General features: G+C 40.2%; 1 long non-coding RNA gene across 7 annotated transcripts in view; it reads right to left on the reverse strand.

The window, feature by feature from the left end:
* Positions 1-24,987, reverse strand: part of LOC102162742 (uncharacterized) — a 651,142-nt gene that overhangs the window by 376,941 nt on the left and 249,214 nt on the right. The window contains exon 1 of one of the 7 annotated variants that reach the window (XR_014805824.1): positions 18,470-19,000. The exons of the other annotated variants lie outside the window; for them this stretch is intronic. This is a non-coding gene — a long non-coding RNA (uncharacterized LOC102162742). Of the gene's footprint in view, positions 1-18,469; positions 19,001-24,987 lie in introns of those variants that run through there. 7 annotated transcript variants of the gene reach the window in all.

A 24,987-nucleotide genomic window follows, 5' to 3' on the forward strand; every position in this document is an offset into this window, starting at 1 on the left:
TTTTTCTCCCCTGATATGAGACTTCACAAGGAAAAACAATATATCCAAGAAATTTCAAAGTTAAAAAAAAAAGTATGAGTTCTCCTTGAGGCTCAGCAGAAACAGACCCAACTGGTAGCCAGGAAGACTTGGGTTCAATCCCTGGCCTCGCTCAGTGGGTTAAGGATCCGGCATTGCCGTGAGCGGCAGGTGTAGGTTGCAGATGTGGCTCAGATCCCATGTTGCTGTGGCTGTGGTATAAGCCAGCAGCTGTAGCTCTGATTCAACCCCTAGCCTGGGAACTTTTATATGCCTCGGGTGCAGCCCTAAAAAAGTAAAACACACACACACACACACAAAGTAAGAGACACATCCTTGGTCATCTTGCTTTCGATCTAAGACTCTGACTTGCTTCAATTCCCAGGGAGGGCTAATGAAATTCATTCTGACAGGCAGGACCCCAGAAATTCCACAAGTGTCTACGTCAACAAGGGATAGGCATTTTATCAAGTGAACAATATGCTGAAGATTTCAGGCATCTCAGTTTGCAATCTGTCAATTCCTAACTTGGAAAGGGGGCTGGGGAGGGGTGGGAAGGCACCTGAAAGCGAGATCCTATATCCGGGAGGAGATAAAAATTCGAAGTGACCTCATGGGAAGAGCCTTGATTTTACAGTCGTCCAGAGAATGTAAGAGAGAAGGGAAAGGGGGAAAAAGCTCGCCAAGAACACATGTCCCTAATATGTTTCCACAGGGAGTGATCGCCTTCCCATGGTGGAGCCACCTTGTAAATGTTTTAAGACCCTAGCACAGCTAGAGCATTTGTAAATGGGATACTGCAACATGAACCATGATTTCTGTCCACAACTCCAAGTGCCTGCAGGACATCAGAACTCGGCGCATTAGATCACTTGGCTCTGGAAACAATTAGGAAGTAAATTCCACTTCCCACCACACACCCAAATAAAATATTTATTAAAAAACAAACAAACAAAAAAAGCAAACAAGCAAAAAACAACCCCAAGGAAGAATTGGGAGAGCTGGCATTGGGGAATTCTGCTTCTAATTAGGTCAGAGTCGAGTGGGTGTGCCATCCCTGCAGACAAGCAGAGTCAGACCACCACAAAAGTCACTGCTCCCCTGAGAGATGAAAGGAAGAAAACCAGGGAGAAAATGATTATTATCAGAGCATCAGCTTTGTGCAAGACACTGTATTTGTTACCTATCAATAATAACAAATTTTCCTGAAATTTAGCAATTTAATTACATTTATTTTTCACAGTTGCTGAAGGTCAAGAAACCAGGCGTGGCTTTGCTGGGTGCTTCTGGCTCAGGGTCCCTCACAGGCTGCAGTAGTTCAAGCAGCAGTCAAACAACTCTCCACTGGAAAAAGATCTGGTCCCAAGTTCACTGCCATGGCTGTTGGCAGGTCTCCAGTGCTCACTAGCTGTCTGCTGGAGACTTTGGTTTCTTGCTACATGAGCCTCCTCACAGACAGCTCATAACGTGGCAGCTGGCTTCCGTCAGAGCCTCACAGGGGGCCCATGACGGAAGGCACAGTCTTTGTAACCTAACCTTGGAAGTGACATCTCATCACCTTTGCCGTCTTCTTTCCATTAGAAGCAAATCACTAAGTCTAGTCCATATTCAAGAGGAGGGGATCACGGAAGGGCACAAATAGCAGAAGGTGGGGACTAGTAGGGGCTGCCTAATGCTGCCAGTGATACAGGGCCAGGCCCTTCAGATCCGTTTATTGAAAACAAACAAAACATTGGGGAAAGTGTTCTTTTCCTAATTGAGCAGACTATGTAGCTGATGCCATGGATGCTTGAGTAAATCTAGGACAAGCTTACAACTTTGCAGCAGAGCTAGGATCAAAATGGAAGAACCCATATACTTCCTGCAACATCACACCAAGGGAAGCAGAAAGATGCAAAGGGGATTTTCTTTTACTCACTTCCTTACCAGTTTCTTCCTCATCACAGAGGAAACCACATTTTTAAAGGGCAAATTAATACCCAGTGTGGCACAGTGGTTTCCCACAGATGTGCCTGCTTGATTTACTGCAGAAATTCCTTTAAGATATTTTTGGGACTCTAAACAATTAAACAAGTAAAAGAGTATCTGCTATAGTTCAAACAGCAGGTGGGGAGGTGAAGTGGAATGAGAACAAGACAGTCTATCCATTCAACCTCCCTCTTACTCTTGGAGTCATGAGGCTGTGAGAAGTCGTCTGAAAATACTTGAGAACAGTAGAAACTACAGTAAAATCTGAGTACAGAGCTTTAGAGTCAGAAAGTCATCACCTACCAGAAGAGAAGTGTTAGACAAATCACTCCTCCCACCTCAGCCTCCCTGCCCTCACCTCAAAGTGTGGGATGATGGTCACACCTACTCCACAAGGTGGGATAAAAATTCCAGAGAGCCCTGGGTGTGTGCTAGTTAATGTCACTTAACAAATGCTAGTTTATGTGTCTCAACTATAGGATGAGTAAGTACAAAGATATTACTAGACTCACCTTCTACAAAGAGGGAAAAGAGCATAAGCCTCCAGTGCCAGCTAAGATTGATGCTGTGAAACACAAAAGTCATGGAAGAACATTAAATCCTATGCCTGAAGAATCAGTGGGATGTTTGCTTTCTATCCACGAAGGGGTAACTGGTACTAGACTTTGCTTCCACTATAAATAACTAGAAAACTGGATAGAACACATGACAGAACTGATTTCAGATATAGGTACCAGGCAGAGCAGGACAGCTAGGCTAGAGGGAAGGGAAACGTGAGGTGAGGCCCATGACGGTCCTGACTTTTTTCTGCCTCAGTGATGCATTAGGGCACAGACACAGAGCTACGGGATGGGGAGAGGGAATCAAAGGAGAACATGATGTGTCCCTGGGATGAGATGACAAAGAGTTGAAGGTGACTGACGTCACTGGGAGTTTCAGGCCAGGTATCGAGAAAAACTATCAAAGGAGAGAAACTCCAAATAGTCCCATTAGGTGTCCTCTTGAGTCTTTGGCTGAATACTGAGCTCTTGAGTAAGGCTCCAAGAGGCCAGGCAATGACCTACCAGTAGGAAAAAGAATTGCTGAAAAACTCTGAGCTAAACTCCCCAAGGCCACAGAGGGCCAAGAGATGCCAAGTTCTAACCAGTGAGGGTGTAGAGACTCTGTTCAACAAGGTGGGCTTTCAGTAGGGAGACTAAAAGGGCAACACCTTAGAAATAGGGTTAATCTAGCTCTTGAGCCACTCAAAGCTCCTTTTAAAGCCTTGAGTGCGTTAAGAGCTCCTCAAGTCAATTCACTTTCTGCTGGAACAAGACAGCACTATGGAACAGACATCAAAATCTAGATATCCAAGAGCTCAGCATTCATAAAGCAGAGCATATAATAAAAAACATAGACATGCAAAGAAGCAGAAAATGAGATGCACAAAAGAAAAATCAGTAAATAGAAACAGACTCAGAAAAGACAGGATAGAATTAGCAGACAAGAATTTTTAAATAGCTCTTAAATTCAAGGACTTAAAGCAAACCAGAATATAAAGAGAACAAATAGAACATCTCAATTGAGTAATGAGAGCTATATATTTAAAAAAAGAATCATCCTACACACCTATTAGGATGGCTAAACTGACAATAACAAATGCCAGTGAGAATGTGCAGCAGCAGGAACTCTCACTTGTTGCTGATGGGAATGCAAAATGGTACAGCCACTTTGGAAAACAGTTAGGTGGCTCTTTTTTTTTTTTTTTTTTTTTTATTTTCCCACTGTACAGCAAGGGGGTCAGGTCATCCTTAGATGTATACATTGCAGTTACAGTTTTTTCCCCCACCCTTTCTTCTGTTGCGACATGAGTATCTAGACATAGTTCTCAATGCTATTCAGCAGGATCTCCTTGTAAATCTATTCTAGGTTGTGTCTGATAAGCCCAAGCTCCCGATCCCTCCCCCTCCCTCCCCCTCCCATCAGGCAACCACAAGTCTCTTCTCCAAGTCCATGATTTTCTTTTCTGAGGAGATGTTCATTTGTGCTGGATATTAGATTCCAGTTATAAGTGATATCATATGGTATTTGTCTTTGTCTTTCTGGCTCATTTCACTCAGTATGAGATTCTCTAGTTCCATCCATGTTGCTGCAAATGGCATGATGTCATCCTTTTTTATGGCTGAGTAGTATTCCATCGTGTATATATACCACATCTTCCGAATCCAATCCTCTGTCGATGGACATTTGGATTGTTTCCATGTCCTGGCTATTGTGAATAGGGCTGCAATGAACATGCGGGTGCATGTGTCTCTTTTAAGTAGAGCTTTGTCCGGATAGATGCCCAAGAGTGGGATTGCAGGGTCATATGGAAGTTCTATGTATAGATTTCTAAGGTATCTCCAAACTGTTCTCCATAGTGGCTGTACCAGTTTACATTCCCACCAACAGTGCAGGAGGGTTCCCTTTTCTCCACAGCCCCTCCATCACTTGTTATTTGTGGATTTATTAATGATGGCCATTCTGACTGGTGTGAGGTGGTATCTCATGGTAGTTTTGATTTGCATTTCTCTTATAATCAGTGATGTTGAGCATTTTTTCATGTGTTTGTTGGCCATCTGTATATCTTCCTTGGAGAAATGTCTATTCAGGTCTTTTGCCCATTTTTCCATTGATTGATTGGCTTTTTTGCTGTTGAGTTGTATAAGTTGCTTGTATATTCTAGAGATTAAGCCCTTGTCAGTTGCATCATTTGAAACTATTTTTGCCCATTCTGTAAGTTGTCTTTTTGTTTTCTTTTTGGTTTCCTTTGCTGTGCAAAAGCTTTTCAGTTTGATGAGGTCCCATGGGTTTATTTTTGCTCTAATTTCTATTGCTTTGGGAGACTGACCTGAGAAAATATTCATGATGTTGATGTCAGAGAGTGTTTTGCCTATGTTTTCTTCTAGGAGTTTGATGGTGTCCTGTCGTCTATTTAAGTCTTTCAGCCATTTGGAGTTTATTTTTGTGCATGGTGTGAGGGTGTGTTCTAGTTTCATTGCTTTGCATACAGCTGTCCAGGTTTCTCAGCAATGCTTGCTGAATAGACTTTCCTTTTCCCATTTGATGTTCCTGCCTCCCTTGTCAAAGATTAATTGACCATAGGTGTCAGGGTTTATTTCCGGATTCTCTATTCTGTTCCATTGGTCTGTCTGTCTGTTTTGATACCAGTACCACACTGTTTTGATGACTGTGGCTTTGTAGTATTTCTTGAAGTCTGGGAGAGTTATGCCTCCTGCTTGGTTTTTGTTTCTCAGGATTGCTTTGGCGATTCTGGGTCTTTTGTGGTTCCATATAAATGTTTGGATTGTTTGTTCTAGTTCTGTGAACAATGTCATGGGTAATTTGATAGGGATTGCATTGAATCTGTAGATTGCTTTGGGTAGGATGGCCATTTTCACAATATTGATTTTTCCAATCCAGGAACATGGAATATCTTTCCATTTCTTTACATCTTCTTTGATTTCTTTGATTAAAGTTTTATAGTTCTCGGCATATAGGTCCTTTACCTCTTTGGTCAGGTGTATTCCGAGCTATTTGATTTTGTGAGGTACAATTTTAAAAGGTATCATTTTTTTGTATTCCTTTTCTAATGTTTCATTGCTGGTATACAGAAATGCAACTGACTTCTGAATGTTAATCTTATATCCTGCCACTTTGCTGAATTTATTAATCAGTTCAAGGAGTTTTGGGGTTGAGTCCTTAGGGTTTTCTATGTATAGTATCATGTCGTCTTCATACAGTGACAGTTTGATCTCTTCTCTTCCTATATGGATGCCTTTGATTTCTTTTGTTTGTCTAATTGCTGTGGCTAAGACTTCCAAAACTATGTTGAAGAGCAGTGGTGAGAGTGGGCATCCCTGTCTTGTTCCAGATTTGAGGGAGAAGGCTTTCAGTTTTTCCCCATTGAGGATTATATTTGCTGTGGGTTTATCATAAATGGCTTTGATTATATTCAGGAATGTTCCCTCTATACCCACTTTGGCGAGGGTCTTGATCATGAATGGATGTTGGACTTTGTCAAATGCTTTTTCTGCGTCTATTGAGATGATCATATGATTTTTGACCTTTTTTTTGTTAATGTGGTGTATGATGCTGATTGATTTGCGTATGTTGAACCATCCTTGTGAACCTGGGATGAACCCAACCTGGTCATGGTGTATAATTTTTTTGATATGTTGTTGGATTCGGTTGGCTAAGATTTTGTTGAGAATTTTTGCATCTATATTCATCAATGATATTGGCCGATAGTTTTCTTTTTTGGTGGTATCTCTGTCTGGTTTTGGAATGAGGGTGATGGTGGCCTCATAGAATGTCTTTGGGAGTATTCCTTCTTCTTCAACCTTTTGAAAGAGTTTAAGGAGGATGGGCACCAATTCCTCTTTATATGTTTGATAAAATTCACCTGTGAAGCCATCTGGTCCTGGACTTTTATTTGTAGGGAGTGATTTTATGACCTCTTCAATTTCATTTCTAGTGATCGGTCTGTTCAGTTGGTCTGTTTCTGCTTGATTCAGTTTTGGCAAGCTGTAAGATTCTAGAAAATTGTCCATTTCTTCCAGATTGTCAAACTTGTTGCCATACAGTTGTTCATAGTATTCTCTTATGGTTTTTTGTATTTCTGCTGTATCCGTTGTGATTTCTCCTTTTTCATTTATAATTTTGGTGATTTGGGTTCTTTCTCTCCTCTTTTTAGTGAGTCTGGCCAGGGGTTTGTCAATTTTGTTCACCTTTTCAAAGAACCAGCTCTTGGTTTTATTAATTTTCTCTATTGTTTTTTGAGTCTCTATTTTATTGATTTCTTCTTTGATCTTTATAATTTCCTTCCTTCTGCTGACTTTAGGACTTTTTTGTTCTTCTTTTTCTAATTCGTTTAGGTGGAGGGTTAAGTTGTCAATTTGGGATCTTTCTTCTTTTTTGAGAAAGGCCTGGATTGCTATAAATTTCCCTCTGAGCACTGCTTTCGCAGCATCCCATAGATTTTGAGAGGTTGTGTCTTCATTATCATTTGTTTCAAGGTAGTTTTTAATTTCCTTCTTGATTTCCTCATTGACCCATTGGTTTTTTAGTAGCATGTTGTTTAGTCTCCATGGAGTAGGTTTTTTCTCTTTGCTTTTCCCATGGTTGATTTCTAATTTCATGGCATTGTGGTCAGAGAAGATACTTGAGATAATTTCTACGCTCCTAAATTTATTGAGATTCGCTTTGTGTCCCAATATGTGGTCGATTCCTGAGAATGTTCCATGAGCATTTGAGAAGAATGTGTATTCTGCTTTTTTTGGATGTAGTGTCCTGAAGATATCAATTAAGTCTAACTTTTCTATTGTTTCCTTTAGGATCTCTGTTGCTTTATTGGTTTTCTGTCTAGAGGATCTGTCCATTGATGTGAGGGGGGTATTTAGGTCTCCTGCTATGATTGTATTCTCATCAATATCTCCCTTTATGTCTGTTAATATTTGTTGTGTGTATCTGGGTGCTCCTGTATTTGGGGCATATATGTTGACAATAGTAACATCCTCTCCTTGGATGGATCCCTTAATCATTAAATAGTGTCCTTCTTTGTCTTTCTTTATGCCTTTTGTTTTAAAGTCTATTTTGTCTGATACGAGTGTTGCGACTCCTGCTTTTCTGTCATGTCTATTGGCGTGAAATATTTTTCCCCACCCTTTCACTTTCAATCTATATGTATCTTTTGTCCTAAGGTGAGTTTCTTGTAGGCAGCATATTGAAGGTTTTTGCCTTTTTATCCACTCAGCCACTCTGTGTCTTTTGATTGGGGCATTCAGTCCATTGACATTTAAGGTGATAATTGATAGATGATTATTTATTGCCATTTGAACCTCGTGTTCCAGTTGATTCTATGGTTCTCCATTTTTTTTTTTTTTTTAGTTGGATGGTCTCCTGTTATTATCTGCTTGAGTGGTTTTTTTTTTCATTTTTTGCAAATGCAATATTTGGTTTTGGCTTGTGATTGCCCTGTTTTTTAAGTATGCTAACCCCTTCCCATAAATGTGTGTTTTAGCCTGATGGTCCTGTAAGTTCAAACACTTCATTACTATATTAAAATTAAGAAGAGAGACATACATATAAACAAAAAGGGTTATTTACCTCCTGACATCCCTTGCCCACATTTTATGGTTTTGATGACTCTTTTTTATTTTTTTCTTTTTAATTTTATTTTGTTTGAAGCATGTTCATGATTAAATCTGTATGCTGGCTTATTTGAGTGACTTCTCTCTGATTGCAGTTTCCTCAGTCCTAGTTCTTCCTCTTCTTCTTCTTTTTTTTTTTTCTTTTCTTTTTTCTTCCCTTTCCTTCCTTTCTTTTTGGTTTAGAGAAGCCCTTTCAATATTTCCTTTAACCTGGGTTTTGTGTTGCTGTATTCTTTAAGTTTTTGTTTGTTGGGAAAAATTTTTATTTCCCCTTCTATTTTAAATGATATTCTTGCTGGATAGAGTATTCTAGGTTGCATATTTTTTCCTTTGAGCACTTTAAATATCTCTTGCCATTCCCTCCTGGCCTGTAGTGTTTCTGTAGAGAAATCAGCTGATATTCTTATGGGGGTTCCCTTGTAGGTAACATTCTGTTTTTCTCTTGCTGCCTTGAGGATCCTCTCTTTATCACTAACTTTTGCCATTTTTATTATGATGTGTCTTGGTGTGGGTCTGTTTGGGTTCAGTTTGTTTGGGGCCCTCTGTGCTTCTTGTATCTTGAATCCAGTATCCTTTAGATTTGGGAAGTTTCCAGCAATAATTTCTTCAAATATATTTTCCATTCCCTTATCTTTTTCTACTCCTTCTGGAATTCCTATTATGCGTAGATTGGCCCGCTTTATATTATCCCATAGGTCTCTTATATTGCTTTCCAGTTTTTTGATTCGGTTTTCTGTCTGTTGACCAGATTGAGTGATTTCCATTATTCTATCTTCCATATCACTGATTCGTTCTTCTGCATTATTCATTCTGGTTTTTACTGCCCCTAGTTCAGTTTGCATCTCTGCAAATGAATGTTCTAGTTTTTCTTGGCTCCTCCTTATATTTTCTAGTTCCTTTCTGAGGGTATCTGCATTACTGTTCATATCTTCTCTTAATTCCTTCAGTATTTTCACTATTTCTCTTTTGAACTCCAGGTCTGTCAGACTGCCGAGATCTGTTTCATTGTTGACTGTTTTAGGTGAGTTCTCCTGTTGGTTTGACTGGGGGTGGTTTCTCAGCTTCTTCATCTTGCTTGTTGTTTTCTTTCTCCTGAGGGAGTTGTACTCTCCGTGATCGGGCAGTGTTTGCCTTGTCACTGCCGTGGAATATTTCCTGAGGGCTGGCGTTGTTGGTCAATCTTTTTTGAGGCAGTGTGGCTTTTCTGGAGTGTTGATGGGGCTAACAGTGTTTCTTTGAAGCAAAGGAGGACTTCCTGAGGGCAGACAGGACTGAGAGGTCCACACCGCGATGGTAGCAGATTTCACTTGGCCATGCAGAGCTTGCTCTGGGGTTTTTAGGCTGTGGGGTTCTTGCAGGGGGTTGGCGGTGTTGGGCAGCTGCTTTTTAGGGGTGCATCACCCCCTGGGGGCTGGAGCAGCTATCTGGGGCACTGAGAACCTGAGAGGCTCTTCCCTAGGGCAGCCCAACTCAGAAGGACAGCCTGAGAATGTAGGCAGATCTTTTCACAGTCTGGCTGAGCTTGTTGCAGCTTTTCTTGGCTGCAGGGGGTCCTGCCTGGAGCTGGCAGTCCTATGCAGCTGGTCCACTAGAGCATCCCCTGGGGGCTTGGGTGGGTAGCAGGGCCATTGGAAACCGAAGAGGCTCCTCCCCGGGGCAACCCGACTCAGAAAAACCATCCGAGAATTAGGCCGATCTATTCACAGCCTGGCTAAGCTTGTTCTAGCTTTTCTAGGCTGCAGGCCTTTTCTCGGGGGCTGGTGCTGTTTGGTGCTGCTCTGCGGAAGTGTAGCCCCTCCAAAGGGCAAGCAGGCCTGTGCAGGGACAGCCCCTGCGGTGGTAGGCTTCAGGCAATTGTTGAGGCCAGCCCTCCTGGATGGCAGGCAGCCCCAGTTCCGTGAGAGCGTAGGGCGTGGCGGGGGTGGGGGGAGGGGATGCACTGGGAAGCAGAGTTTTCAGCTAGCTAGCGGGCCTGTAAGCTTGCTATGGCATGGGGGGTATTCTATGGGGACCCACCCCTTCTTCTCTCCCCTCCCCAGCACGGGCGCAGACCAAGCTCTTCTCCCAGGTTCCCTCTGATGTGGCTTTCCCCTTCCCCACTCCTGGAGTATTGCTCCCTTCCTCTGCGACAGCTTTGTTTTCTAGTCTCCCAGGCAGTCTCTGCCCCGTCAACTGGTTTCTAGACCTCCCAAGCAGTTTCCGCTCTGCCCCGCCCCCCTAGCCCGGGGACTAATCTCTGGAGCCAAGGTCTCGGTGCCCAGCCCCCACCCAGGCGGCGCCCCCCGGCCCTTTCTCGGGGACTAACCTTCTGCGGCGAGGTCTCGGTGCCCAGCCCCCCCCCCCAGGCGTCCCCCGGCCCTTTCTCAGGGATTAACCTTCGGAGGCGAGGTCTCGGTGCCCAGCCCCCACCCGGCATCCCCCGGCCCCCTCTCGGGGACTAACCTTCGGCAGCGAGGTCTCGGTGCCCAGCCCCCCTCCCAGGCGTCCCCCGGCCCTTTCTCAGGGATTAACCTTCGGAGGCGAGGTCTCGGTGTTCAGCCCCCACCCAGGCGTCCCCCGGCCCCCTCTCGGGGACTAACCTTCAGAGGCGAGGTCTCGGTGCCCAGCCCCCACCCAGGCGTCTCAATTTTTGGTGACTCTGCCCGTAGTTCAGATGGTCCGTTGGGTTCTTGATCGGCTCCTCCGTACTCCAACTTACTGCTACACTCTTCTCTGCATCTGGAGATTCCTCTGGTTCGTTTGATCTTTCGCCCGGTAGGTGACTTTCCAGGGTGCGGGATCCCTTTCTCCTCCGCAGTTCCCTTTCGGGAGCCCCCGTCTCGCTCGGATTCGCCTTCTCTCACTCTCCTCTTTTCTCCTGTTCTGCCCAATAATGCCACGAATTTCTTGCCGTTATTGGAGTTTAGGTTCCTCTGCCAGTGATTGGTTGCTGTTCTGTGCGAGTCATCTATTCTGTAGATGTGCTTTTTTTGTTGTGTTTGTGGGAGAGGGCGAGCGTGTCTTCCTTCTCCTCCGCCATCTTGTCCTCTCTCCTTAGGTGGCTCTTTTACAAAGCCAAACATAGGCTTTCCATGATCCAGCTATTATTCTCTTTGGTATTTATCCAAATGAGTTGAAACTTTATGTCCAAACCAAAACCTGAATATGAATATTTATAGAAGGTTTATTCATAATTGCCAAAACTTGGAAGCAACCAAGATGCCCTTTAATAGATGGATGAATAAACAAACTGCTACATCCAAATAATAGAATATCATTTAGCAATAAAAATAAGTCAATTATCAAGCCACAAAAAGGAAACTTAAATACATGTTGCTAAGTGAAATAAACTAGTCTGAAAAGGTTAGTTACATATCATATATGATTCCAACTACAGTACATTCTGGAAGAGGCAAAACGAGGGAGACAGTGGTGGTCAGGGGTTTGAAGGAAGGGATGAAAGGAGGGAAGACTAGGTGGGGCAAAGGGATTTTAGGGTGATGAAACTATTGTGTATGAGACTGTAATGGGAGATACATGCCATTATGTATTCATCAAAACCTATAGGACTATCCAAGACAAATAGTGAACCCTTATGTCAACTGTGAACCTAGTTAATAATAATGTGTCACAATTGATTCATCAGTTTTAACAACTTTATCATACTAATGCAAGATTTTAAATAGAGGAAACTATACACAAGAGAGTGACAGGAGAGGGTATCTAAACTATCTATATTTTCTGCATTTTTCTTCTGGAAACCTAAAACTGCTCCAAAAAATAAAATATAACAATTTCAAAAAAAAAGCAAATGCAAATTCTAAAGCTGAAAGATACAGTATCTGACATTTTTTAAATCCACTGAATTGGGGTAAGCAGATCAGACCCCTGCAGATGTAGAGATTAGTAAACTTGTAGATGAAGCAATACAAAGTATCTGAAATGAAGCACAAAAAGACGAAAAGGCTAAATACAATGAAGCATCTCAACCACGATACCATATCAAGTAGTCTAATACACTTGAAGTTAAAGTCCCCAGAGGAGAAGAGAAAGATTGAGGCAGAGAAAGTATTTGAAGAAATAGCAGCTGGATATTTTCCACATTTTGATGTCAAATACTAATTCATAGCTTGAAGAAGGCCAGTAACCCCCTGGATTGAGGCAGAGAAAGCATTTGAAGAAATAGCATCTGGATATTTTCCACATTTTGATGTCAAATACTAACTCATAGCTTGAAGAAGGTCAGTAACCCCCAAGAATGATAAGCAAAGAAAAACACACTAAGACTTACAATAATCAAATTGTGATAAACCAAAGGAAAATATCTTAAAAGCAGCCAGAGAACAGGCATATAACATACAGGAGAAAAATATAAGAGTTTCTACTGACTTCTTACCAAAATAATGCAACCCAGAAAAAAGAATGACGTCTTTAAGGGTCTGAAACAAAAACATTGTCAACCTAGAATTCTATATCCAGAGCAATACCCTTAAAATTATAGCAAAATAAGGATATTATAAGATAGAATAAAACAAAAATCCATAGCTAGAAAATCTATACTATGAGAAATGTTGAAGGAAGTTATTCAGGAAGGAGGAAAATGATACCAGACAGAAATTTATATTTATACAAAGAAATGAAGAGCACCACATATAGAAAATAGGTAACTAATAACTATTTGTCCTTTCATTTATTTTTTAATATTATTTAAATCAAAATAGTAATGATGTATTTGGGGTTTATAATGTGTGGAAGTAAAATGTGAGAATACAATAGCACAAAAGAATAAGTAATATAGCATTATACTGCTGCATGGTTCTTACATTAAATGTGATGTAGTAAAATATTAAAAAGTACATCATTATAAGTTTTAAGGGTGTATATTTAGCACTAAAAATAAAGAAAATAAACATACTAAAAATACAGACCTCAGAGTTATAGCTACTAAGCCAATCAAGGAGATATAGATTACTGGAACATGTTCAACTAATCCAAAAGTAGTCACAATGGAATATTATTCAGCCATTAAAAGGAATGGCATTTTTAGCAACATAGCTGGACCTCGAAATTATCATACCAAGTGAAGTAAGTCAGACAATGAGACACCAACATCAAATGCTATCAATTACATGTGGAGTCTGAAAAAAGAATACAGTGAACTTCTTTGCAGAACAGATACTGACTCACAGACTTTGAAAAACTTACGGTTTCCAAAGGAGACAGTTTGGGGGGTGGGTGGATGCGCTGGGGGAGTGAGATGTAAATGATATAAAATTGGATTATGATCATCATTGTACAACTATAAATGTAATAAATTCATTGAGTGATAAAAATAAATAAATAAACAATCAAAGGAAAAAAGAAGAAAAGAAAAAATACTGGTGACATAGATCCAATCACATAAAAATTTAATTAAATGTTAATGAACTTAAACTCCAATTAAAAGGCCATGTTCATTAGATAGGACTTGATTTTTTTTTAATCCAAACTACCTCATGTGTACAAGTACACAAATAGATTAGAAGTCAAATGATAGAGGCACCAGGCAAATACTGATTGTAAGAAAGCTGGAGTAGCTATATTAATATTAAACAATGTAGCCTTCAAGATAACTATTACAAGATATAAAGAGAAACATGTATGTAGTAAGGGCAAAAATGTCAATTCATCAAGAGGATGTAACAATCATACTTGTATATAACTGAAGCAAAAACTGACAGAGATGACAGATTTACAAATAGATTTGCGAATTTCAATATATTTGACCCTTGAAAAACACAGAGGTTAATCTAAGAATAATTTATAGTTGGCCCTCCACATCTGAGGTTCCTCTGCATCCATGGATCCAGTCAATCATGCATCATGTAGGACTGCAGTATTTACTATTCAAAAATATCTGTGTACATGTGATAGTTCAAACCTGTCAACTGTACTTATCCAGTTAGGAGAGACAAAGCACCTTAGCCCATTTGGGTGTTAGAAGAGAATACCATAAACCGGGTGACTTATAAACAATAGAAATTTCTTACAGTTCCAGAGGCTGGAAGTCCAAGATGAAGGCATCAACAGACTCAGTGTCTGGTGAGAACCCACTTCCTGGGTCACAGTTACCTGTCTTTTTGCCATGCCTTCACATGGTAAATGGGGCAAGGGAATCTCTGGGGTCTCTTTTATAAGGACACTAGTCTCATTCATGAGGACTCCATCCTCATGACCTGATTACCCTCCAAATGCCCCACCTCCTAACATCATCATATAGTTAGAATTTCAACATATGAATTTTGGGGGACACAAACATTCCATCTATAACAGTAAGTAAACAAACAAAAAAGAATACACAAAATGTGAACAATATTACAATCAATTCAACCTGATAGTCTACCCAAGTGCACATGAAACATTCACCAAAATAGACCATATTGTGGACCACAAAACCAGTCTGAAACCTAAAAAGTATTCAAATCCTACAAAGTTTGTTTTATGACAAAATGGAATTGGATTAGAAATTAATAACAAGATTCCAGGAAAATTCATAAATTTTGCAAATTAAGCATTATATGTCTAAATAACCCATAAATTAAAGGAGAAATTACAAAGGGGATTAGAAGATAGTTTAAACTAGAAAAGTAAAACACAGCATACCAAAATTTGTAGGCTGCAGCTAATACAGTGCTTAGAAGTAAACTTACAGCTCTAAAGGTTTATATTAGAAAAGTAAACATTATCTAAGCTTCAATCTAAAAAGATTTTAAAATGAGGAAATTAAATGCAAAGTGTGCAGGAGGAAAGATATAATAAAGAATGGAACGTGATACAAGAGGAAATAATCAAAATATCAGGGGGAAAAGGCAACAAAAGTGGGTTCTTTGAGAAGTTTAATAAAATTAATAAATCCCCAGCTAGACTAATGAAGTAAATAGAGGTAAACACAAATAATATCAGGAATGACAGAGAACATATTTCTATAGATCCTACATACATTAATAATGAAAAAAAATTATTAACAACTTAGTTCTCATAACTTGAAAACTCAGGCTAAATGTACACATTCCTTGGAACATACAAATTACCAATATTGACTCAAGAAGTAGAAAATCTAAATGGCCACCTATCTATGAAAGAAAGTGAATTTGTAATTAAATGTCTTCCCACAATGAAAATTCCAGACCTAGATTGTTTTCCTGGTGATTTATCAGACATTTAAAGAGGATATAATACAAATCCTAAACAAATACGTTCATAAATCTGGAGGAGGGGAAGACAACTTTAGCCTCACAGGATGTCACAACCAGATAAAAAAAACTGAAAGCTAATATGCCTCATGAACATTTCAAGAAAAATCCCACAAAATATTACAAAATACAATACAACATGACCCAGTGAGATTTATCACAGGAACCAAGTTTGGTTAACATTCACATATCAACTAATAAAATCTGTCATATTAATAGAATAAGGTAGAGGGTACTATAATAATCTCAACAGGTGCTGAGAAATATTTTGACAAATCTGGAGGAAAAAAACTCTCAAACTAAGAACAGAGGAAATTGCCTTAAACCTAATATTATCTATGAGAAACTTAACAACTAACATTATATTTAATGCTTTCTCACTTTTATCAGGAAAAGGCTGGTATATCCATGCTCACCACTTGTTGAATAGAGATTCTAGGCAGTGTTGAATAGAGATTCTAGGCAGTGTAATAAGAAAAAAAAGTGGAAGGCATATAGAAGAAATTTAAAGTAAAGCTTCCTTTATTTGCAGACAACATAATAATATACATAGAAAATCTTATGGAATCGAAAACAAAAAATTATAGAATTAAGTGAATTTGTCAGTGTCACAGGATACATATACCTAATCATAAAAGCTAAAACTCTGAGATGTCTAAGGAAGAAACACATTAATATTTTTGTGAATTTGGCCTAAATGAAGTTGCCTAGATAGGATATAGAATTTAGTAACCATTAGAAAATTGAAAAGTTGGACTTCATCAAAATGCTATTTTAAAAGATTTTTACTTATCAAAAGACATTTTTAAATGATTAAGAAAGCCATAAACAGAGAAAAAATATTCATAGTATCTGAAAAAGGATATATATAATACAAATATCTCTATCTCTGTATCCTCTACAACAACAAAAAAACCCATCCAATAAATAATGGGCAAAAGTTCAAACAGAGACTTTACAAAACACATATATGCATATAAGAATTTATTCAAAAATCTTCAGTCACCAGGGAATAGCAAATTAAAACTGTAATGAGACGTTATGACACATATATAAAGTTGTTACAATGAACCCCAAATTTTTGTGAAGATATGAAATGCCCAGAATGCCTGTCCATTTCTGTAGGATTGTAAAACATGACAACATTTCTAGAAAGGGTTCTAGCAGTTTCTTAAAGCGATAAACATATGTTTCGTCTACAACCAGCAATTCCACTCTAAGGTATTTACCTAAGAAAAATGAAAACACCTAACCACAAAAAGTATTTCACAAATTTAATCAGAGCAGCTTTTTCACAACAGTCCAGGTGGTAGCAGCCCAGGTGTTCATGAGGAAGTGAAAGAACGAACAAACTGTGGTGTGTTCACTCAGTGGAATGCTACTTAGCAATAAAAATGAATGCACCTCTGATAGACAAAGCAAAAGTACTATGCTAAAAGGAAGCTTTCACACAAACATACACATTCTGTGTACTGTGTATGATTTGTCAGAATTACTGATTTCCTTTACAGGAAATTCTAGAAAAGGCAAAACTAAACTTGGGTGACAAAAATGAGATAAGGAGTTACTTCTGAGAAGGCAGAATGACTAGGAAGGGACACAGTGCAGCTTTCTGGGGTTATCGAAATATCTTGATAAAAGTGTTGCTTACACAGATATATATGTTTGTAAGATCTGTACATTTCACTGTATTTAAACCTTCATTTTACAAAATCTTAATTTTTCTTTGTCGAGATTTATGAGATGATTTTAAAATCATCTTGAGGACCGAGAAAAGTTAAACAACCTTGAAAAAGAGTACACTGAAAGATTTAAAGACTTATGATAAACCCATGGTAACTGAGACAGTGGTATTAGCAACGAAGGACATAAACAGTGCAACAGAACAAAGTCCAGTCTGATCCATGTTCATATAACCAACTGATTTGGAGTCAAGGAACCTAAGAAATTCATTGAGGGAGAGAGAGTTTTTTCAATAAACATCACCGCAACAAATAGCTCTCTATGTATAAGGGGTAAAAATGAACTTCCACTCTTGCCTCATACCATACACAAAAGTTAACTCAACATAGATCATACACATCAGTATAAAGGCTTAACACAATAAAACTGCCAAAAGAAACCACAGAAGAATATCTTTGCAGCTTCGAAGTAGATTTCTCAGACAGGAATGAAAAAGCGTTTGTCACAAAAGGAAAATTTGATACACTAGACTTTCTCAAAATTCTAAAACCTTTATGAAAAGACATTATTAAGAATCAGGCACAGACCAGGTGAAAATCCACAAATGCATTCACAAAACACGTATCTGACAAGCATCTGAATCTAAAATATATGAGGAACTTCACAAACCTCAATCATAAGAAGACAATCCAATTTTTGTAATCAGTAAAAAGACTTGAATAGACAATTCATAAAAGAATACACATGAGTGTCCAATAAGCACATAGTCAAAAGGCTCAAGAGCATTAGTCATCAGGGAAATGCAAATGTTCTAAACTAAATACAGTATATGATTATACACACAATATAATGGCTGGCATTTGAAGACTGATACCATCAAATATCAGTAAGGATATGGAGCAACAGGAACTCTGGTATATTACTATCAAGAAAGCAAAATGGTCACTTTGCAATCTGTCTAGCCGTTTCTCATAAAGGTAAATATTTATTTGCCCTGTGAGCTGCAATTCCACTTCTATATACAGACATACCTTAGAGATACTGAAGGTTCAATTCCAGACCACCACAACAAGGCAAGTACTTCCGTAAAGCAAGTCAAACAAATTGTTTGGTTTCTTGGTGCATGAAAGGCAGTGCACTCTGGGTCTTGGATTTCTGTCTCTTGCCTCAACAGTGTTTGGACAGAACAGACCCAGGGACACCCCTTCCTTGACCACCCTCCAACATTTTAACTAGCTGCAACCTTCAGAATCAACCACTCAGATATCCTCGGCCTCCGGGACCAGCCAACACCATTTTTGAGCTTAGCTCCTTATTTCCCACCAACCATGAGCTCCCAGTCTAGTCACAATTATTCCATACAGGTGGGGACCCCCCAACCGCCTGGTCAACATGCATTTGCTGGCTTTCTACACCTACCTCTCTCTGGGCTTCCATTTCCACCATGACGATGTGGCTCTGGTCAGCGTGGGCCGCTTATTCCGCAAATTGACCGAGGAGAATCACAAGAGCTCAGAGCGTCTCTCGAAGATGCAAAACTGGTGCAGCAGCCGTGCCCTCTTCCAGGACGAGCAGGAACCATCCCAAGACGAGGAGGGTAAAACCCAGGACTCTGTGGAAGCCGCCACAGTCCTAGAGAAGAACCTGAACCAAGTTGTTTGGGGCTGCATGCCCTGGCTTCTGCCCACACAGACCCCCCAGCTCTGTGACTTCCTGGAGAACCGCTTCCTGGGTGAGCAGGTGAAACTCATCAAGAAGATGGGCGACCAGCAGGTCCGCAGCAGATACCCTCAGGCGAGGCTGCTCGGGTATCTTTTCCAAAGGCTCTCCCCAAGCATGACTGGCAGTGTCCAGAGCCCAGTGGTCTTTGAGGAGCCCCCTCTGATACCCCCCAGTGTCAGAGCTTCTGCCTGAAGCCTCTCTGTGCAGCTACTAGGCAGCTTTTTAACCACCCTGGGGCCCTCCCCCAAGCCATGGACAAAATGGAAACAAGAGAGTTTTTTGCAGAACCAAAAAAATAAAAAAAAGTTGTTTACACTCTACTATAGTCTATTAAGTATGCAGTACCATTATGTTTAAAAAAATGTACATACCTTAATTTTAAAAATACTTTATTGCTAAAAAATGTTAACCATCATCTAAGCCTTCGGTGAGTTGCAATCTGTTTGCAACAGTAACATCAAAGATCATTGGTCACCAATCACCATAACAAAGGTAATAATAATGAAAAAGTATGAAACGTTGCAAGAATTACCAGAATGTGACACAGAGACAGGAAGTAAGCAGATGCTGTTGGGAAAACGGAACCAATAGGTTTGCTTGAGGCAGGGTTGCTGCAAACCTTCCGTATGTAAAAAGCCCAGAATCCGCAAAGCACCATAGAGCTATAAGCAAGAAAACGAGGTCAGCCTGTAGTTACCCAAGAGAAACGAAAATGCGCACAAAGAGTTAAACGAGAATGTCCCTATGAGCTTTAATCATAATCACCAAAAAGCAGAAATGACCCAAATGCTCTTCAGCAAGTGAATGGATAAACGATGGAGTTACAATCATATAACAGAAGGTACTCAGCAATAAAGAAGAATAAATTTCGGATACAACAACACGGATGAGAGCCTCAAATGAGCTTAAAAAAAAAAAAAAAACATACAAAAAGAATACATCCTGCACAATTTGAGGTATGTGGAGTTCTGGAACAGGCAAAACTGATCTCTGTGGGAAGAAGTCAGAGCAGGGTTTTCCTGAGGGCGGGGGGGGAGCGGGGAGAAGGGCGGATTGGAAGGAGCAGGCGGAAGGTTTTGGGGGGGATGGAAATGCCATGTGTCTTGACAAAGATGCGGATTACATGGCCGCATGCATTTGTGAAAACTCATTAACCTGTACCATGAAGACCTGTGCCTTTCGCTGTGTATTAACTATATGTCAATTAAACAAATAAGGAGCTACCATTTCTTAAAGAAGGAGAGATGGGAATAAAGCATATACAAGAACCTGAGAAAACATCAGGGCACAGTCAAGCAATGATTAATAACAGATGGTCCTCAATGGAAGGCACCAAATCATGGTGAAATATTTATTTTCCGTAAAAATGTGGCTTTTGCTAATGATTGATTTTTCAGTGTTATCTAACATTTGTCATGCCTTCCCCTTCTTTTCGTCTAGGCATGCTTACTCAAAAAAAAAAAAAATGCTGATTTTTTAGTAAGGTTTGAACCCTTCTCTAAGTATGCACAGCTGGTGGGTCAAATCATAAGGTCACAATCTTCTTCACCACCTACTAAGTAGGTACAGTCACCTACCTGAAGCCCAGGTGGCCAAGGACACACAGGAGAGCCCTTGAATGCTGAGCTGGCAGCAATATTAGGACGCAATAAACACAACCATGGCATCGATCATTCTCTGATTTACCCGGGGCCCCTGTATTCTTTAGCTTAACAAACTGGGCCTTTTGAAAGTTTTCGGCTCCTGTTTTTCTGTAGCCATTTTCAGATGCTTTAAATATCTGCACTGTATCAAGAGGGAATTAAAGAAACTGGAAATCCTATAAAATTGGATCGTGATGATCACTGTACAACAATAAATGTAACAAATTCATTGAGTAATTAAAAAAATAAAATTATAACAGTGAAAATTAAAAAAATAAAAATAAATGAGAAATAAATTTTTTAAAAAAAGAAAAAAGAAACTTACATCAACTTACTTGGTGGATGCAAGTTTAAGCTAATGTAGAACATGCATTCGAAGAACAAATAACCAGAATGTTAGTTTGATTGTAGGGACAGAACTTTTTTCTCACTGGGTGAGAGTACTGGTCTCATCTTTCCTCTATCCCCTCTTCTAAGGGCCTGGAAATTATCTTTGTTCTTTTTTGGCTGCCTGGCAGCATGTGACGTTTCCAGGTCAGGGATCACATCTGAGCTGCAGTTGCAACCTATGCTACAGCTGCAACAATGCCAGATCTTTTAACCCACTGCGCTGGGCTGGGAATTGAACCTGTATCCTGGCATTGCAGAGAAACCACCAATGCTGTTGCATCACAGCCAGAACTCCAGGTCTGGAAATTATCAAAGCAGGATCACAAAAAGAGCACCTGCTGAGGTGGCTCAAGCCAGAAACCAGACAAATCATTTTTTTTGCATAGTAACTCCCAAAAAACTTACCATAGACAAACCATGTTTGCAAGGAGAGACAGAGACTGGTCTCTAAAATGCTCCATTAGTGGGATCTGAATCTCCACACCTTATTGCTCTCTTGTTTAGGGTAAAGCCAGCTGACTGAATGTTTTGGGTCCTGGAGTAACAAGCAGGAGCATTAAAGGGTATAAGGAGAGATTTTTCTTCTTCAAGAGCTTGATTCTAAGAGTTTACTTTCAACCACCCACAGCTGCTGGAGAGCTGAAGCAAGTGAAAAAGAACAGCTGTGTCACACTTAAACCCTTCCCTCCCCCATCAAGCTGAAGTGTGTAGACCCCACACTGCCCAAAGTTTGATCCTGAGCCAGAAGCATCAGCATTACCTGGGAGCCTGTTATAAATACAGAATCTCAGGCCCCACCCCACACCTACTGAAATAAGTCTGCATTTCTATAAAATCCCCATGTGATTCATATGCTCATTGAAATTTGAGAACTGATGTTGGGAGTTCATCTGTTTATATTTAACAAACACATATATAGCATTTGCTATGTGCCAGGCACTCTTAGGCATGTTTTACAAATATTAGCAGATTTAATCCTCAGAGCAATGTGACTGTACATACTGTTGTCATCGCCATGTCAAGGAAGAGGAATATGGGGCACAGAGAAGCTAAGTGATTTGCCCAAGGTCACACAGGTGGTAGTAAGCAGCAGAGCTGAGATTTAGACTTTAGAACCCTTGCTTCAGTGTCCATCCACTTAATCACTATTACATAGTTGACATGAATCCAAGGACAAATAAAGGATGTTCTTTACATTTTTGTGGCATCTATTTGTATGTCTGTAGTTAATTCTATTGTGATTTGATAGTGGACTTAAACACACCATTTTAGGAGTTCCCATTGTGGCTCAGTGGTTAATGAACTGGACGAGGATCCATGAGGCTGCAGGTTTGATCCCTGGCCTTGCTCAGTGGGTTAAGTAAGGATCTGGTGTTGCCATGAGTTGTGGTGTAGGTCCAAGACACAGCTCAGATCCCGAGATGCTGTGGCATAGGTCCGAAGCTGTAGCCCTAGCCTGGGAACCTCCATATGCTGCAGATACAGCTCTAAAAAGAAAAAAAAAAAAAAAACACCATTTTTCCAACCTAAAGGGTGCAAGACTGTTGTATACTTATTTTATGTGCTCTTCCAAAAGAATCTAAATATAGTTCTTCTATCTTCTGTATAATGGCACTGCTTGCCTACTTTTCCCATCAAGGGTTAGAGAACTTGGACACATATTCAGCTGAGCTTACTGGTCTTAAATATCCATCTTTACAAACCTGGAGGGATTCTTTTAACCAATAGCATAATTACAGGAAATGAATCCACAATATGGAAAGCATTAAAATAGTTAAGTATGCGATTCATGTAAACAAATACACATCAAACAAATTACAACTAATAGCCAACATTATTGTAGCACATTTCTACTACTAACTCAACTCCCTCCCAGCAAATAATTAGTGGCACCCTCAGGCACATCCAGCTTAGGGAAATGATTCTGAAACAGAATCAAGACTACCCATGTCTTATAAGAGTTTGCAAGAACTTCCTGTAAGAATCTCTCTCTGTTAATCTCAATAAAGGATGTTGTGAAGCTTTTTAGAGTGGGATCTGCAAAATGCACACCATTTCTTTCTGGATTGAATTTTCTGTCTGTGATCTTCTGTGGTGGTGAATCTTCAGATCTTCAGAATTCGGCAAGCTGAACACAACCCTTAGGATGTCCACTGCACAAAAACTCTCTCCTGTTACATGGGAGAGCTGTTCATGCTAGACTTCCATCCTGTGCTACTTTGTGAGACATCCCCTGGCTATTATCCACTGTTAGCACTTCAAGTTCCCTTATGTTTGGGCAAAAGCATTCAAAGAGTATTTTTGATTGACTAGATTATCCCCTGAAGAACCCATTTGTTCTTGCCTCAGAACAAAGTTATGGCCCCAACCAATGGCCTCACTCCAAGTACCTTTTCTTCCTCAGAGTGGTATTTATATTGATGGCTCCTAAAATTCTCTAAAACATACTTTCTGAGAGGCAGCCTGATGGAAGGCAGTAATTTAAAATGTTGCCTGATATTAGAATGGCCTGGAGCACTTTTTAAAAATACCAACGTCAAGACCCCACCCCTGAGATTCTGATTTAATTGGTCAGGGTGAAGCCTGAACTTTGAATTTCAACAACAACCAGAGTCACTGTAAGGCTTAAACGTGATACCGAATGGGAGACACCAGAGAGAGGGATTGGCACAGCTATTTACTTGATGAGCGCCAAGTGTCCTCTGCCACCTGCGCCCTCCCAGTTTCTGCTGAAGGGCAGGGAATGCCTAAAATATGGTTCTACTCCAGGGGCAGAAGGGGCAGCGGAGCTCACTGGAACAACACGTTAGAGAAAAAAATGTTTACAGAGGGAGGAGCAGCCGGCCACTGACCACTGATGGGGGACTGAGACACAAAGGGATTTTATTTTAATGCAGGGCAAGAGGTCAGGAGAATGAAGGAAGAAAAAGTCAGATTTAGTTAAATCTGATCACCTGGGAATTTAAAAAAAAAAAAAAAGGTCGTTGCCAATACTCGTGCTACTTCATTCATGGAGTACACTTTACTCAGAAAAATTGAGAGGATGAGGAAGTGAACAATAGGCTCCATTTACCTTATGATCTATTTTTAGATAGAAAGGTCAAGGCTGAAGTTGAGCGTGAGAAAGACGCTAATGGAAGGTAGAGAATCTTCTTGGGAGGAAGCAGATGAGCCATGCTCCACTCAAGTCATAGACAATGTCCTGTCCTCTCTATACGTCTCTTAGGGAATAAAACTAGGAAGAGAGAGAGAACTAACACAGGACAAGTCACTTCATCACTTGAAATACTTTCAACAGTAAAGACAATTAGAAAAATATCCATTCATTTGTTCAACATGTATTTATTGAGCATCTACTATGTGCCAGTCTCTGTGCTAAGAATAGTCTGATTTCATAAATGATGAGACTTACTAAAATGAAGTAACTTGTCTAAGAAGCAGAAATCACAAAACTGGGACTCAATTTGAGATCTGACCCCAAATAACATTCAAGGACAATGAGGTCCCCAGCTGCTAGATGTGATGCCTCTGGTGGACAGCTCTTGGGTCTCCTACTCCTTTCCTCTCCACCAACCCCAGCAAGTTTCCCTCTGTATTACCTCACCTTTTACTTCCAGGATCAGCTAGTACATCCCCTTCCTCTGGAGGCCTTTTCTGACTCCACATGAGCTGATTCTCCATTTACAGACCTCTGGCAGCTGGTGTACACTTCAGTCATGGCATTATAATTAGTCACTTGTCTATCTTCTCCACTGGACCATGAGATTCATAAAGACAGGAGTTACTCGTGACTCATATTTATATTCATAGGATCTAGTATAGTGCCTGATGAGGAGGGAGGAAGGGAGAAGGAAGGACTTTAGGGAAGTCTTTCTAAAAGAGGTGAGAAATTGAGCTGGGTGTGAAATTCGAATCAACATAGGAGGGACTGAATGTTCGCTCTCTCTCGCTGAAGAATTAGTTCAAGAAAAATCACAAGGAAACGAAGGTGGGGTTGTATGGAGAGCTCATCAGGTTACTACCTGATGTAGAGGGAGGGTTTCAGGCCAAGCAGAGGAGTGTAAGGTCCAAGGATGTCTTGCAGGACAGACAAACACTCAGCCATGAGCCATGGAATGGGTATCAGTGGAGTAGGTGCTATGAGACAGGTGTTGTGCTTGGGAGAGTGAAAGAGACCAGCCC

The sequence above is a fragment of the Sus scrofa genome, chromosome 6 (assembly GCF_054392235.1).
Source record: "Sus scrofa isolate SSC_HxYL_T2T_F1_AM1 chromosome 6, Sscrofa_HxYL_maternal_Yorkshire_Landrace_v2.0, whole genome shotgun sequence".
Taxonomy (NCBI): domain Eukaryota; kingdom Metazoa; phylum Chordata; class Mammalia; order Artiodactyla; family Suidae; genus Sus; species Sus scrofa.